This window comes from Schistocerca nitens, chromosome 4 (genome assembly GCF_023898315.1).
Source record: "Schistocerca nitens isolate TAMUIC-IGC-003100 chromosome 4, iqSchNite1.1, whole genome shotgun sequence".
In the NCBI taxonomy this organism is placed as follows: Eukaryota; Metazoa; Arthropoda; class Insecta; order Orthoptera; family Acrididae; genus Schistocerca; species Schistocerca nitens.
The window spans coordinates 174,585,953-174,602,790 of NC_064617.1; the positions used below are offsets into that span (position 1 = coordinate 174,585,953).

At 43.3% G+C, this 16,838-nt stretch overlaps 1 non-coding gene across 1 annotated transcript; it reads left to right on the plus strand.

Moving 5' to 3' along the window:
* The first annotated feature begins 4,540 nt into the window (after positions 1 to 4,540).
* Positions 4,541 to 4,618, plus strand: Trnaa-cgc (transfer RNA alanine (anticodon CGC)). Its single transcript has one exon. It is a non-coding gene; the product is annotated as a tRNA-Ala (tRNA).
* The last annotated feature ends 12,220 nt before the right edge of the window (positions 4,619 to 16,838 follow it).

Sequence of the window (16,838 nt, forward strand, 5' to 3'; positions counted from 1 at the left end):
TGCACAAATGCTGCGCAGCTAGCGCCATTCGACGGCCAACACCGCGGTTCCTGGTGTGTCCGCTGTGCCGTGCGTGTGATCATTGCTTGTACAGCCCTCTCGCAGTGTCCGGAGCAAGTATGGTGGGTCTGACACACCGGTGTCAATGTGTTCTTTTTTCCATTTCCAGGAGTGTATTTTACAGTGGTTTTGCACTTTATGTAGTTGTAGATATAAATGTAAGTGATCAATGACACCAACTCGTCTTGATTTAAGGTCAGACTCACTGTTACAGTAAGTGAACAATGTTTGCACTCAAGTCGAATAGCTTCTCGTTCGTTGTCAGACGCTTTTGAGACATATTTTGAAGAGATTGATTGCTTCTTTTTAGCTAGCAACCTCACTCGGAATTAAACAACTGCATTCAATATATACATTTAACTGAGAAGCATTACGACTTTTTATTGATATTTTTCTCTTGTTTTATTAATGTTATACACCGAAATGTCTGTAGGGTAATGTCTTTATTCTTACATATTTTACTGGTGCGTCCACAACTGCAGATACAGAAGTTTGCAGAACTGGTGTGATTACACAAACAACTGACCCTGAACTTAACATGTGAAGCTACACTGGCTAAATATCTCACAATTTGTATTTTAAAGCAGTTATTGCTGAAAATATCCATTATCATTTAGTATTACGCCACAAGAGGAGCAAATTTTTACTCTTTCGTAGTCGAAAAAAGTATTTAATGGATTTTAAATAATTGTGCCGAAATATTCCTGGTTGACCTTTAGTTACATATTATTATTAGTGAACTTCATTATCAGTGAGGGGATCGTCCTGGGCAGGTAACATTTTGGCTAGTGAGACAAAAGGTGTATGTTGCATTACACTAGAGTTGGGCAACACGATTCTTTTTCCCGATTCGATTCCTACGATTCAGTCTCACAATTCGAATCGATTCCTACGATTCGTTCACGATGCTTTCACGATTCATTCTATTCTGCGATGGCACGATTCTTACGGAATGCAAAAAGTTCTACATCTTACTAGCAGATGGCAGGACATATCTAAAATTGTCAATGGGGTTAGAATCGAATTGTGTCATGACAAGATATGCCAGAAATAGTTTATTTATGAGTAAACATGCATATGAAGTTACAAGTGTGATTCTCGATTTATACGTGTGATGCTTTAATTGATGAAAGGTCACGTTTGATTTGATTGCATCTATTGTTTTATTTCATTATGCCAGGAAAGAGGAGTCGATTTGTACGAAAGGTGGTGCAAAATTACGTGGTATGCCAGTTTGGCTGTGTGGCTTGAACGTATCTAACTACAGACGTCTGTTTTATAGTAACAAAATCTAACAGTGAAGCAGACGTGGTTTACGAATGGAACTATGTAGGATATATATATTCTAAAATTGACTTTTTACGAAAGAATGTGAACTCAAAAAGCAAAAACCAGTCTAAATACAAAATTTCATCCAAATCGTTAGGGCCATTTTCGAGATAAGCGAAATATAATACATAATCCAAGTGCTATTGCTCGTGTGTAAAGAAGGTGTGTGTGTTTTGCATTGCATCTGCAACAAATAAGAGTTAGGTATTTATTCATCATATTAGGATTTCTTGATTTTAATCGTGTGTATTGGGAGCTGTGTACTCGTATATCGTTTCTGTCATCACTAGTTCGTGTATTACTCGCGCAAACTAAGCTGACGTCGGCGCGGTGGCTGACGGTAGCGATAGTAAATGGGAAATGCCTTTACGCTCGTTCTCGTCAGCCACCTCGCAAGTGTCAGCTTGGTTTTCACGAGTAATGTTACGGCCCACGAACTTCGTTTGTTCGTTCCGACCTTCCTTTGTTCACACGCATCCTGCACTTGACTGCCATCTGGCGGTCGTAATCATTCGGCACGACTCGGCATGATTCAGAAGTTGCCTTCGAAGCATAGCGTACTAAATAAGAATCGATGAATCGTTGGAACTGGGAATCATCACGACTCGGAAACACGCAATCGTTCTTACTATTCTTTTGAACGACGATTCGTCCTAATCACGATTCGATTCTTACGATTCTTTATTTAGAGTCGTTCAAACGAACGACTCATTCACGAATCGCCCCAACTCTACATTACACCATAAGAAGTAATACTTTTCTAGAGTAAAAGGACGGTATGCGTGTCCTCTATTGAAATAAGCGCAAACGTATCTCATAAAAAACAAAATCTGCATCTACACCCATACTCTACAAACCACTGCGAAGTACATGGAATGGGATACGTCCCGTTGCACCGCACCTGTTCTTCGACCCCCTTTCTCCGTTTCATTCACGTATGGAGCACGTGAAAATTGATTGCTTAAGTACCTCCCTGCGTGCTGTAATTAATCTAACCTCGTCCTCACTATCTCCATGGGAGCGATACGGACGGGGTTGTTGTATATTGCTGGAGTCATGATTAAAAGTCGGTTCTTGAAACTTTCTAAGTAGGCTTTCGTGAGATAAATTACGCCTGTCTTCAATATTCTGCCATTTCAATTTCTGCATCATCACTGTGACACTCACCCATGGATCAAACAAACCTGTGTCCATTCGTGCTGCCCTTCTCTGTGTTCGTTCAACATCCTCTGTAAGTCATATTTGGTACGGGTCCCACCCACTTGAGCAATGTGCTAAGATAGGTCACCCGAGTGATGCGTAAGCTATATCCTTTATAGACTTACTGCATTTCCTCGCTATTCTACGAATAAACCGAAGCCTGCCACTTGCGTTAAGCATATTCCTACAAAGTGTTACACCCAGGTATTATATGAGCTGGCCGATTCCAACTGCGACTCGCTGATATTAAAATCGTCGGATACTAAGTTTTTTTTCGTTTTGTGAAGCGAACAGTTTTACATTTCTGAACATTAAAAGCAAGTTGGAGATCTTCGCATCACATTGTTGTCTTCCAAATACTACTTCATTATAGATAACTGCGAAAAGTCTGAGGTCACTATTAATATTGTCCGCAAGGTCATTAATATACAACATGAATAACAATAGTCCACCCGAACTACCGAAGTTACTTCTACATCTGTCGATGACTCTCCCCCAAGATAACGTGCTGCATTCTCCTTACAAAAAACAACCTCAATACAGTCGCAAATCTCGCTAGATAGCCCGTTACATTCTTACCTGTGGCAAAGCGGCTGTAGGCGCTTCAGTCTGGAACCGTGCGACCAATACGGTCGCAGGTTCGAATCCTGCCTCGGCCATGGATGTGTGTGATGTCCTTAGGATAGTTAGGTTTAAGTAGTTCTAAGGTCTAGGGGACTGATGACCTCAGATGTTAAGTCCCATAGTGCTCAGAGCCATTTGAACCATTTTTGAGTAAACATAGATGTGATACAGAGGCAAATGCTTTTCTTCGATTGAGAAATATTACATCTCTTTCCATTGATCCAAGGCATTAAGTATGACAGTCACAAAAAGTGTGAGTTGGGTTCAAGGTGATCGCTGTCGAGCCCAAGCTGGTTGGCACGAAAAGGCCATTCCATTCGCGATACCTCATTATGTTTGAGTTCTGTGCACATGCCCACAAAAATACTTCAACTATCGGTAACATCTAGCTACGTAATTAGAAAAATCATTTCTTAATCTATGTCACGATGGTAATCGTGGTATTCTGTTTGATGAGAATTACTCCACCCTGACGATCAGAGCCAAATACGAATTATTAGTGTGTTCAGAAGTCTTTCAGGCGGAAGTGTGGAGAGGTGTCCGATCTATAGACTAGTCAGAAGTCCACATGTCACTCGCATCAGCCCGAATTAAAGGGGGGGGGGGGCGGAGGGCTTATAGACACCCCCCTTCCGCTAGAGGTGAAATTAGTTAAAAATCAGACGGTCTTTTTTGTAATCTTCGCCTAAGTTAACTACTCAAATTTTTAGAGCCGTGATCCGTAGATTTAGTTGTTTACTCCCGCATTTCCCGTATCATCTTACTTTGTGTGTCCGGGAGAATATACTAACTCTACCAGTGTCTTGTGCTCCTCATCCTGTTCGACCTGTGCGCGCCAAATATTAAAGGGGCCTCCAGATCCGCCACAGAAGCGCGCGCATCGCCTCTCTTGTACAGCACAAACAATCTGCTTTGCCCTCATTGTTATGATTGCTACAATTGTTAGACTGCTCGCCTAGAATTGAGTAGCCTATCGAAATAGTTTGTCTTCACAATGTCGAGTCTTCCAGTTTTGTGCGACATGAAACGAGTTTCAAAAATAAGATCTTTGTTCTCTAAAGCACAGCAAACAATGTGTGAGGTGTGAGTGGCTCCTTGAGTGTTACGGGACATGTGTTTTTTTTTTTTTTTTGCATGTATATCCTTTTAGCAGGAGGTCTCTGGGACGACGGCCGTTTACTATCGTGACAAAAAATAAAAACACCTACAGCCGTCCTTATGATTTCCTTATGATTTTATTTTATTTTGTCACTACCAGTTTCGACGCTTCATTGTGTCATCTTCAGTTCAGGTCATGTTCCTTCTTTTTACTTCTACACCTTTTACAGGCCGAGCGAGGTGGCGCAGTGGTTAGCACACTGGACTCGCATTCGGGAGGACGACGGTTCAATCCCGTCTCCGGCCATCCTGGTTTAGGTTTTCCGTGATTTCCCTAAATCGTTTCAGGCAAATGCCGGGATGGTTCCTTTGAAAGGGCACGGCCGATTTCTTTCCCAATCCTTCCCTAACCCGAGCTTGCGCTCCGTCTCTAATGACCTCGTTGTCGACGGGACGTTAAACACTAATCACCACCACCACCTTTTACAGTTGTTTTGTCTTAAAGTAAGTGATTTCAAGGTTGTCTGTCAAATAAAAATCGGGAATAGTATTTAAAGAAGTTTTAATACATAGTATAATTGTATAACGTATTAAGTGGAAATTCGTGAAGGTACATTTTAGATATGTTACAATGGATGTATCTGTTCTTTCTGTCAAATGTTCGGTGTAAATTCATTTGCAGAGTCTTGCCTTTGTTCTCATTATATTTTAATCTGTTCCTATGTAAATTGACCGATAAGTTGATAATGCTATCGTTAATGTTTTGTGCATACAGGCCTGAAGATGACACAATGAAGCGTCGAAAGTAGTAGCCACAAAATAAAATAAAATCATATGGACGGCTGTAGGTGTTTTTATTTTTTGTCAACTATTTCGGATTATAGGATAGTAAAGTAACATTACTTAAGAATATGAGCCAAAATAGCATAATTATCTTTCTCTGAATTTGCCCGAACGTCTATATGACAGAGCATCGCTTAGTGTGACGTGTGTATGCTTTTTTGTTACATAACCGTCACGCGTATAGCTGCACATACCTAGGCAAAACTGATTTACCTTCCACGAATGTTTCCATTCTTCTGATAATTTCCTTTTCTTCCATGTCAGATCTGGAAGGTTTGTTGGCCACTTGAGTCGGATTACCCGTACTTCCATGTGACATGTGTCAATGTACAACAGAGCACATACACTTTTACATTCATATTAGTGACCTGGAATCTTTACAGAATCAAGCTCCTATGCATAAAACAGCTTCAGACGTTAGATTACGGTTTTACTTTACAAATGAGTTAATTTGTCAAATATTTGGCGTTAAGCATGTAAGCGAGAAAAATCTTTAAAAATGTTTGAAACTGCGCTTAAAGTTTGTGGAAGTCGCTAAGCGTTCTCTTTATGAAACACTGTGTGACAATAGTGTGGGTAATTTTCGCCCCATTTTAAGCAAAAGCAGATTTGTAACACGTCTAAATACCTATGACGTTATCTCTCTTGAACTACATGTTGCCCAATGGTATAATTTTGCAGGTTCATTGAATGGTATACGTAGGTACTGTCTACAAACTGTGTTGCGAAGAGAGTCGGTACTGAAGGAGGAATACATTAACACGCGATGTCTAATGCTGAAGTTTTACTGCATGAAGAGCGAAAACGTACTAAGCGATAAACTTTCCTTTCATCATTTTGTGGGGACTGTCGGTGAGGAAACGTTTCATAAAAGTGTGAATTTATGTGCAATGTTTGTTGGAATTCGTTGAGGAAACTGTGCGAATAAAGTCCGGATATATGTGCACCGTCGGTAATGCCGCCACAAGAAAACCGTACACTTATGAGTCAAAATGTTATTACCGCCTGCTCAATAGATTGTTTGCCGTCTTTTGAACGAAATACATCACTGATCCTCAGTATCAGGGATGACAGTTTGTTGGTAGGTTTGTGAAGGTATGTGACGTTATATGTCTACGCACAGGTCACGAAATTCGCGTAACTAATGGGCTGCTGACTAGCGTACGCGGTGACGGCGCCTGATAGCAACCGAGATGGGTTCCATAGGGCATACATCGGGCGAATGTGGTAGGTGTGACATCAATATGAGTTGAACATAATTCTCCTCAAACCACTGTATCAGGTTCTGGCTCAGAGACACGGACAATTATACTGTTGAAAAATGACATCGCCGTCGGGGAAGGTATCAAGTATGTAGAAATGGAGGTGGTTCGCAGTTGTCACCATGCCCTCGATTACTATCACAGGTCCCATGCAAGCACAGGAGAAAGTCTCCCATAGCATAATACTACTACCACCAGCCTGCGTTCGTGGCGCGCTGCTCATTTCGAGCCGCTGTTCACCTCGACGACGGCGTTTGCGCTGACGGCCATCGACCTAGTATAGAAGACGTGATTCAGCCGAAGAGCCGAGCAGAACTGTACTCTTTCGGCAGAGATGCCACAGATCACCATCCATCCTGCTTTACAGAGCAGACAAGCCTCCGAACCCATGTTCTGTGAAGAGTCATGGATGTCCAACCATTTAAGGCCTAGTGGTAGTTACACTGTCCTATGTGTTCCCGTAGATGCTCACGACAGTAGCACGTGAACGTTTCACCAGCTTCTTCGTTTTCAAGATACTCGTTCACAGGCTCTGCGTCATAATAATCTGCCATTTGTGAAAGCCGTTTATCTTAATGGATTTCCGCAGGACATATCTTCGCTAGGGTGGTCCCCTGTCTGTGCTTGCTCCGTTTACATACTTTTGGTACCGCACAGGGTGCCCGATCGCCACCAGCCAGCACCAAACGTCGCCGTGGGCAGTGGTCATAATGTTTTGTCTCATCAGTGTACAGTAGCTACCTAGAACACTTGTACTATTCTGTTAAGCCAGCACTTGTGGTAGGGGCAGTGCCTTTGATTAGTAATCAAAACGTTCTCGGTCCCGGGTTCGAATCCCACCGGTGCTTAAATTTTGATTAATAATAAGCATTGGCGGCCAAGACTTCCGGTATAAGAAATCACCTTCTTTCTTCCAACGACCTTGTCAAAGAGGGCGGAGGAGCGGACTCATGGCCCTCTCTTGTTCTAGGGTTGGGAAACTGCTGCTCAAGGCGGAAGAATCACCGGTGATCAACCGCATGAGGGTGCAGAAGGCAATGGAAACCACTGCATTAAAGACAGGTAAAGTTTATCCACAGGACATGTGGCCTTTATTTGAAAAGGGTCATGATGATCTCTTCATTGGCAAAAGATTCCGGAATTGTTCCCCAATCGGATCTGCGTTATGGGACTGCCAAGGGGGAGATGACCATGAGAAAAGGACTGAATTATCAACGAAAGGATAACTTTCTACGAATTGGGGTGCGGAATGTCAGAAGCTTGAACGTGGTAGGGAAACTAGAAAGTCTGAAATGGGAAATGCAAAGGCTCAATCTAGATATAGTTGGCGTCAGTGAAGTGAAATGGAAAGAAGACAAGGATTTCGGTCGGATGCGTATACGGTAAAATCAACAGCAGCAGAAAATCGTGTAACGGGAGTAGGATTCGTTATGAATAGGAAGGTAGAGCAGAGAGTGTGTTACTGTGAACAGTTCAGTGATAGGGTTATTCTTATCAGAATCTAAAGCAAACCACCACCGACAATGATAGTTCAGATATATACGCCGACGTCGCAAGCTGAAGATGAAGAGATAAAGAAAGTGTATGAGGATATTGAAAGGGTAATACACACCATAAAGATGGCTCTGAGCACTATGGGACATAACATCTGAGGTCATCAGTCCCCTAGAACTTAGAACTACTTAAACCTAACTAACCTAAGGGCATCACACACACCCATGCCCGAGGCAGGATTCGAACCTGCGACCGTAGTAGTCACGCGGTTCCGGACTGAAGCACCTAGAACCGCTCGACCATCATGGCCGGCACACTACACAAAGAGAGACGAAAATCTAATAGTCATAAGAGACTGGAATGCAATTGTAAGGGAAGGACTAGAAGAAAAGATTACAGGAGAATATGGGCTTGGGACAAGGAATGAGAAGGAGAAAGACTAATTGAGTTCTGTAACAAGTTTCAGTTAGTAATAGCGAATACTCCGTTCAAGAATCACAAGAGGATGAGGTATACTTGGAAAAGGCCGGGTGATACGGGAAGATTTCAATTAGATTACATCATGGTCAGACAGAGATTCCGAAACCAGATACTGGATTGTAAGGCGTACCCAGGCGCAGATATAGACTCAGATCACAATATAGTAGTGATGAAGAGTAGGCAGAAATTTAAGACGCAAAGAAATGGGAAACAGAAGTACTAAGGAAGGACGAGATACGCTTGAAGTTCTCTAAGATTATAGATAGAGGAATAAGGAATACCTCAGTAGCCAGTACAGTGGAAGACGAATGGACATCGCTAAAAAGGGCCATCACAGAAGTTGGAAAGAAAAACATAGGTACAAAGAAGGTAACTGCGAAGAAACCATGGGTAACAGAAGAAAGGCTTCAGTCGATCGATGAAAGGAGGAAGTACAAAAATGTTCCGGGAAATTCATGAATACAGAATTACAAATCGCCGAGGAATTAGATAAATAGGAAGTGCAGGGAAGCTAAGACGAAATGGATGCATGAAAAATGTGAAGAAATCGAAGAAGAAATGATTGTCGGAAGGACAGATTCACCATACAGGAAAGTGAAAACAGCCTCCGGTGACATTAAAAGCAAGGGTGGTAAAATTAAGAGTGCAACGGGAATTCCGCTGTTAAATGTAGACGAGAGAGTGGATGGGTGGAAAGAGTACACTGAAAGCCTCTATGGGGAGGGGGGGGGGGAAGATTCGTATGATGTGATAAGAGGAAACGGGAGTCGATTTAGAAGAGATACGGGATTCAGTATCAGAATCAGAATAAATAACTTTGGAGGACTTCAGATCAAATATGGTAGAAGGAATAGATAACATTCCCTCAGAATTTCTAAATTCAATGGGCGAAGTGGCAACAGAACGACTACTCATGTTGGTGTGCAGAATGTATGAGTCTGGTGATACACCACCTGGCTTTTGGAAAAATATCGTCCACGCGATTCCGAAGACTGCAAGAGCTGACAAGTGCGAGAATTATCACACAGCCAACTTAACAGCTCCTGCATCCAAGTTGCTAACAAGAATAATGTACAGAAGAACGGAAAAGAAAATTGAGGATGTGCTAGTTGACGATCAGTTTGGCTTTAGAAAAGGTAAAGGCACGTAGAGACTAAAGAAAAATCACGTTCATAGGATTTTTCGACCTGAAAAAAGCCTTCGTCAATGTGAAATGGTGCAAGTTGTTCGAAATTCTGAGTAAAGTAGGGGTAAGCTATAGGGAGAGGCAGATCACATACAATATGCACAACAGTCAAAAGGGAATAATAAGAGTGGAGCCAACAAAGAACGAAGTGCTCATATTATAAAGGGAGTAAGACAAGGATGCAGGCCTTCTCCCCTAATGTTCAATCTCTACATCGAGGAAGCAATGATGGGAATAAAAGAAAGGTTCGGGAGTGAAATTAAAATTCAAGGTGAAAGGATATCAATGATACGATTCGCTGATGGCATTGCTATCCCGAGTGAGAGTGAAGAAGAATTACATGATCTGCTAAACGGAATGAACAATCTAATGAGTACAAAACATGGATTGAGAGTAAATCGATGAAAGACGAATTAATGAGAAGTTGCAGAAATGAGAACAACGAGAAACTTAACATCAGGGTTGATAGTCAGTAAAATAACTAATGACGGACGGAGCAAGGAGGACATCAAAAGCAGACTAGCAATGGCGAAAAGGGCTTTCCCGGACAACAGAAGTCTACTAGTATCAAACAAAGGCCTTAATTAGAGGAAGAATTTTCTGAGAACTTACGTCTGGAGTACAGTATTGTATGTTAGTGAAACACTGTGGGAAAACCGGAACAGAAGAGAATCTAATCATTTGAGATGTGGTGCTATAGACGAATGTTAGATGGACGGATAAGCTAAGGAGTGAGGAGGTTCTTCGCATAATCGGAGTAAAGGAATATGGGAAAACACTGATAAGAAGAAAGCACAGGATGATAGAACATCTGTTAAGACGTGAGGGGGTGTCTTCCATGCTACTAGAAGGAACTGTAGAGGGCAAGAGCTGTAAAGAAGACAGAGATCGGAATACATCCACCAATTAAGTGAAGACGTTGGTTGCAAATGCTGCTCTGAGACGAAGAGTCTGGTACAAAAGAGGAATTCGTGGCCGGCCGCATCAAACCAGTCAAAGACTGATCTAAAAAAAATGTGTAAGCTTTTAACATAAGATCGTACCCGTTAATGTGTAGGTTATGAAGTTGGATAGACAACCCGAAACTGGTATTAGGTCTCTGGACAGTGACTTGCAAGGGGATCGTGCCTACTCGTCATCATCAATTTCGTCCGGATTTATGGTCTATGCAGTATTTGCAAATAAATCAAAACACATATTGTGGTGTCACAGCCAGACACCACACGTGCTAGGTGGTAGCTTACATCGGCCGCGGTCCTGTAGTACATGTCGGACCCGCGTGTCGCCACTGTGTGATCGCAAACCTAGCGCCAACACAAGGCAGGTCTCGAGAGACTGACTCGAACTCAGCCCAGTTGTACGGACGACAGAGCTAGCGACTAGACGTACGAAGCCTTTCTCTCTCATTAGCCGAGAGACAGAATAGCCTTCAGCTAAGTTAATGGCTACGAACTAACAAGGCGCCATTAGCCTTACAGTGATTGTAATTAAAGTCTCCTTTGTGCGATGTACCACAATGATTGATTAAAGATAAGTATTATACCAGCTACGTACTTTTCTTCATAGCATTAATTACGTATCCTGTTCCAGTACTTCACGCCCGTCTGCGTTAGTCTAGCGTGCCTTTTAAGCCACCTCTATCTACAAGGTGTTGGCCCAGCTGCCGACACATCACATATTGTATTTATTAATATTTTCATGAAATGCATGAAAAGGAAAGGCAAATAAAATTTGAAATTGCAAATATATTTTGAGGAAGAGATGGTGAGACCTACACATCGCACGTGAAATTAATTAGATATTTATATTATTTTACACGGTCTGGAGTGACGTTCAACATAAAAAACATGGGAAGCAGTATGTATATCTACATACTCTGAAGAGCCAAAGAAATTCGTACACCTGCCTAATATCGTGTAGGTCCCCCGTCAGCAAGCAGAAGTGCCGCTGCAGAGCAGTCATAAATCCGCAAGAGTGCGGGGGGGGGGGGGGGGTTGGGGTGCGGGTGGAGATCTTTTCTGAGCAGCACGTTGCAAGACATCCCAGACATGCTGAATAATGTTCGTGTCTGTGGAGTCTGGTGGCCGGCGAAAGTGTTTAAACTCAGAAGAGTGTTCCTGGAGCCACGTGTGGGGTATCGCACCGTCCTGGTGGAATCGCCTAAGTCTGTCAGAAGGACATGAATAGATGCAGGTGATCAAAGAGGATGCTTACGTGCGTGTCACCTGTTAGTCGTATCCAATTGCATGCGCCGCACACCATTACAGAACCTCCACCAACTTGAACAGTCCCCTGCTGACATGCAGATTCCATGGCTTCGTGAGATTGTCTCCATACACGTACTCGTCCATCCCCTCGATACATTTTGATACGAGACCATTCCGACCAGGCAACATGTTTGCAATCATCAACAGTCTAGTGTCGGTGTTGACGGGTCCAGGCGAGCGTAAAGCTTTGTGTAGTGCAGTCATCTAAAGGATACAGGACTGGGCCTTCGACTCCGAAAGCCCATATCGACGATGTTTCGTTTGAGTGGTTCGCACGCTCACACTTGTTGATGCCGGCCGGAGTGGCCGAGCGGTTCTAGGCGCTACAGTCTGGAACCGCGCGCCCGCTACGGTCGCAGGTTAGAATCGTGCCTCGGGCATGGCCGTGTGTGATGTCCTTAGGTTAGTTAGGTTTAAGTAGTTCTAAGTTCTCGGAGACTGATAACCTCAGAAGTTAAGTCGCATAGTGCTCAGAGCCATTTGAACCACACTTGTTGATGGCCCAGCGTTGAACTCTGCAGCAATTTGTGGAAGGTTGCACTTCCGTGACTTTGAAAGATTCTCTTTAGATATCGTTGGTCCCGTGCTTGCAGGATATTTTTCTGGCCGCAACGATCTCGGAGATTTGATGTTTTGCCGGATTCCTGATATTCACGGTATACTCGTGAAATGGTCGTGCGGGAAAATCCCCACTTCATCGCTACCTCGGAGATGCTGTGTCCCATCACTCGTGCGCCGACTGTAACACTACGTTCAGATTCACTTAAATTTTGATAACCTGCCACTGTAGCAGCAGTGAGCGATCTAACATCTGCGCTGGACACTTATTGTCTTATATAGGCGTTGCCTACCGCAGCGCGATAATAAGCTTGTTTACATATCTCTATATTTGATTACGCATGCCTATAATAGTTTCTTTGGCGATCCTTTGTATTTGCGAGGTGCAATGACTGCTTCATTAAATTTCGGCTGTGCAGCTGCAAAATTCAGCCTCTTCTTGTAATGTTTCGCTGCATATTGTTCAGGTTGGCCAACTCATGGAACCCGACGCTTTGTGTAGCAAACTTACAGTGCAGCTCGGAAGGTTACGTCGATATTCCAGCGTGGACAGACTGCGCAGCCACACGTTTAATTCATCCACATTGTTCTTCCTTGCCGCCGATCAACGCCTCTGGCGCCTGTGTGTATGTGGCAGCATGCGCAGTGGTGAGTTCCACGAGTTTGAAAGGATGGGGTGAGCGCTGGAGCGTCAAAAAAATGGCTCTAAGCACTATGGGACTTAACATCTGAGGTCATCAGTCCCCTAGACTTAGAAACTACTTAAACCTAACTAACCTAAGGACATCACACACATCCATGCCCGAGGCAGGATTCGAACCTGCGACCGTAGCAGCAGCGCGGTTCCGGACTGAAGTGCCTAGAACCGCTCGGCCACAGCGGCCGGCTCTGGAGCGTCAGACTTTTGGTTTACTCTCAAGACGGCTGAACGATACGCAAGTAGAAATTGAATTTTTGCAGCTGCACGCCCGAAATTTAATGAAGTAGGGGCAACAGCAGTTTACTCGGCATCTTGCATACCTTAGAAGAGCCGCATATTTACGTGGTTGTTTTAAAGTTTCTACAGAGAGACAAACTTGGTTTACATTGAAAAAACGGTCTCTGTTATCGTACAGTTTGACATCGAACCGCAAGTAACGCATCATTTGCCAAATACTGGTGAGGATAGCCGGTGATGTACAGTGGAACGTATAAGTATTTCAATGCAATCTTCTCGGGATGCGATATCTTTTTCTCTCTCGACGAGATAAGAACAGTTTTGAAGCTTCTTGATCAAATTTCTTACATAATAATAAAAATTTACTTCGCAGTGTCGCTTCAGCTGTCGAGGGCTGTTTGAAGATCAAAATGAAACTAACGGAATTCGAAGTTCTTAACGCTTTAGTTAAGCTACATTTTTGGAAATTTATTTTCAGAGAACTTGAGGATTCTGTAAGTACAGTCCTTTCTTGGAAATTAACTTGCAACTCTAAATTTTCCTTAGCCTTTGCTTTTCATGCCTTCTATGAAGATATTATTAAATACAGTATATTGAAAATTATTTCTGTTAAGTAGAGACCGAAAGAAAGCCTACAACATTCGAATTGCCTTTCTGTACACTTTCCGCTGCTCCAAACGCAGCCTCGAAACTACGCTAATAGCAATAGCTCACGTCTCTCCCGGCCTCGCCAGAAATGCTATTTTTTCTGAACGATTGACTATCAGGAGCTCCAATTTCTGCGAAATTCATTCCTGGACAAGAATTGCTTATATAATAAATTAGGATACTGTTTGTGACATGAACACTTTGATTAATTCTGTTGTCGTTTTATTGGATAAAAATCATTATATTTTTTAGAATTGGCCTTGAATAACCAGATTAGCCTCAATTTTAATTAGAATTCAAGCTGCAAAATACAATTACGTCGTAGTGTACCTTTTATAAATAGGAAATTTAATCAGAGAGTTACTTTATACAGAAAGTCCAATATTCTCAAAAGGCGCAAGTATAGAACGTAGTTCCTTTAAACTCCAAGACAGTAAGAAATTCTAAGTGCCTCCTTGGCAATTCATGTACGGCAACAGGCGTGTATCAGGGCTCGCATCTTAGCGTTCAGTTATACCAAGAGCTATTTGGGTGTGCTAACTTATTTACGAGGGAAGTTGAATAAGTAACACAACACTTTTTTCTCTGCCTATTTCGGTTGAAAAAAATACGGAATTCATTGTGGGACATCGTGGAATATTCCCGCTTCAGCCCCTTCATGAAGTTCCGATAGGTGGCGAAGCTATACGGAGCCCTCTAAATGGTGTGAGCAACGGAGGTGCGTTCCAAGCAGAGAGCTGTCACTGAGTTTCTTTCGGCGGAAATGCAGAGCATCACAGATATTCATAGGCGTTTGCAGAATGTTTACTGAGACCCAAAAATGAACAAAAGCACGGTCAGTCGTTGAGCGAGGCGTCTGTCATCACCGCAACAAGGTCACGCAAACACTGGCAGACTTATCCGATGTCGCGCGTGCCGGCCGGCCGCACACAGCTGTGACTCCTGCAGTGTTGGAACGTGTGGACACTCTCATTCGAGGTAATCGACGGATCACGATCAGACAGCTCTCTACTCAATTGGACGTCTTTGCTTGTAGTGCTGATACACTCGTCCACCAACTGGTGTACACAAAGGTGAGTTCTTGACTGCCTAACGGAATACTATAAAGACAACGAAGAACCATCTATGCGAAATTGTTTCCGCGTTATGTGGCTGATCATGGCAATATTTTGTCGAACATCGTCACAAGCTATGAAACATGGATTCATAGCTTCGAATCGGAAACAAACGACAACCAATGGATTGTTGCCACACCAACTGTCTTCTGAAGAAAAAGTTCAAAGCCGCACCCTGAGTCGGTAAACTCATGGCGACTGACTTCTGGGACTCTGAAGTGGTTACTCTGTTTACTGCCCATCATCATGGTCCAACGATCAACCCTGAAATGTATTGTGTTACACCCCTGCTCTTCCCACCCCCTCCCCCCCCCCCCCCCCGCCCTCCCCAGGAAACTGGAGGATCGTCTTCGGAGTGTCTGACGCCATAAAAATGTAAATGAACTGCTCCTTCTCCATGGAAACGCAACGCCTCACACAAGTCTGCACCCTCGAGAGGAGTTCATACAACTTCAAAAAATCGTCCAAAAGGCTCTAAGTACTATGGGACGTCTAAGGTCATCACTCCTCTAGACTTAGAACTACTTAAACCTAAATAACCTAAGGACAACACACACATGCATGCCCGAGGCAGGATTCGAACCTGCGACCGTTGCAGCAGCGCGGTTCTGGACTGAAGCGCCTAGAACCGCTCGACTACAGCGGCCGGTCCTCACAGCTTCATTGGACTATTCTACCCCATCCGCTCTACAGCTCTGATATCGCACTTTCCGACTTACATCTGTTTGGCCCAATGAAGGATGCACTCTGTGGGAGGCTGTATGTAGATGATGGTGAGATTACTGATGCAGTAAGACGTTGACTACGACGTCGAAGAGTACAGTGGTACCATACAGATTCTCTCAGTAAGGTGGCCTAAGGCCATCGCATTGGACGGAGATTGTCTTGAAAAATAGGGTTTCACATGCAAAAGAATGGGGAATAATAGTGTGAATAAAACTAATCTGAATAAAACTAATCTGCTTTCAGGAAGGAATTGTGTTACATTACATACTGAACACCTCTCGTCTGTCTGAATGGTGGAAACGTCAACACATAGCGTTTATGATTTTACTGCTATGTATGCTTTTCAGGTTCCAGACCAGAGAACTTGTTGAGGATTCAAACCCTTAAATGAAATGGTTCAAATGGCTCTGAGCACTATGGGCCTTAACATCTGAGGTCATCAGTCCCCTAGAACTACTTAAACGCCGGCCGGTGTGGCCGAGCGGTTTTAGGCGCTTCAGTCTGGAACTGCGTGACCGTTACGGTCGCAGGTTCCAATCCTGCCTCGAGCATGGATGTGCGTGATGTCCTTAGGTCAGTTAGGTTGAAGTAGTTCTAAGTTCTAGGGGACTGATGACCTCAGATGTTAAGACCCATAGTGCTCAGAGCCATTTGAACCCTTTTGAACTATTTAAATCTAACTAACCTAACGATATCACACACATCCATGCCCGAGGCAGGATTCGAAACTGCGATCGTAGCGGTCGCGCAGTTCCAGACTGAAGCGCCGAGAACCGCTCGGCCACACGGGCCGGCACCCTTAAATGAACGAAACTTCGTATGTCCAATGTGCTCATATCAGCTGCTCTTCACTTTCATTGCCCACAGGTTACGGCTCAGGTTGAAAAACGATAGTTGAAAAAAAGAACACTTCGATAAATATAAATCATGGCTAGCCTTGTCACCATCAAAACAAGGCCTATTTTTGGAAGTGTGTACTTTTATTGCTCCTGTCTTAAGGGTAGTAATCAA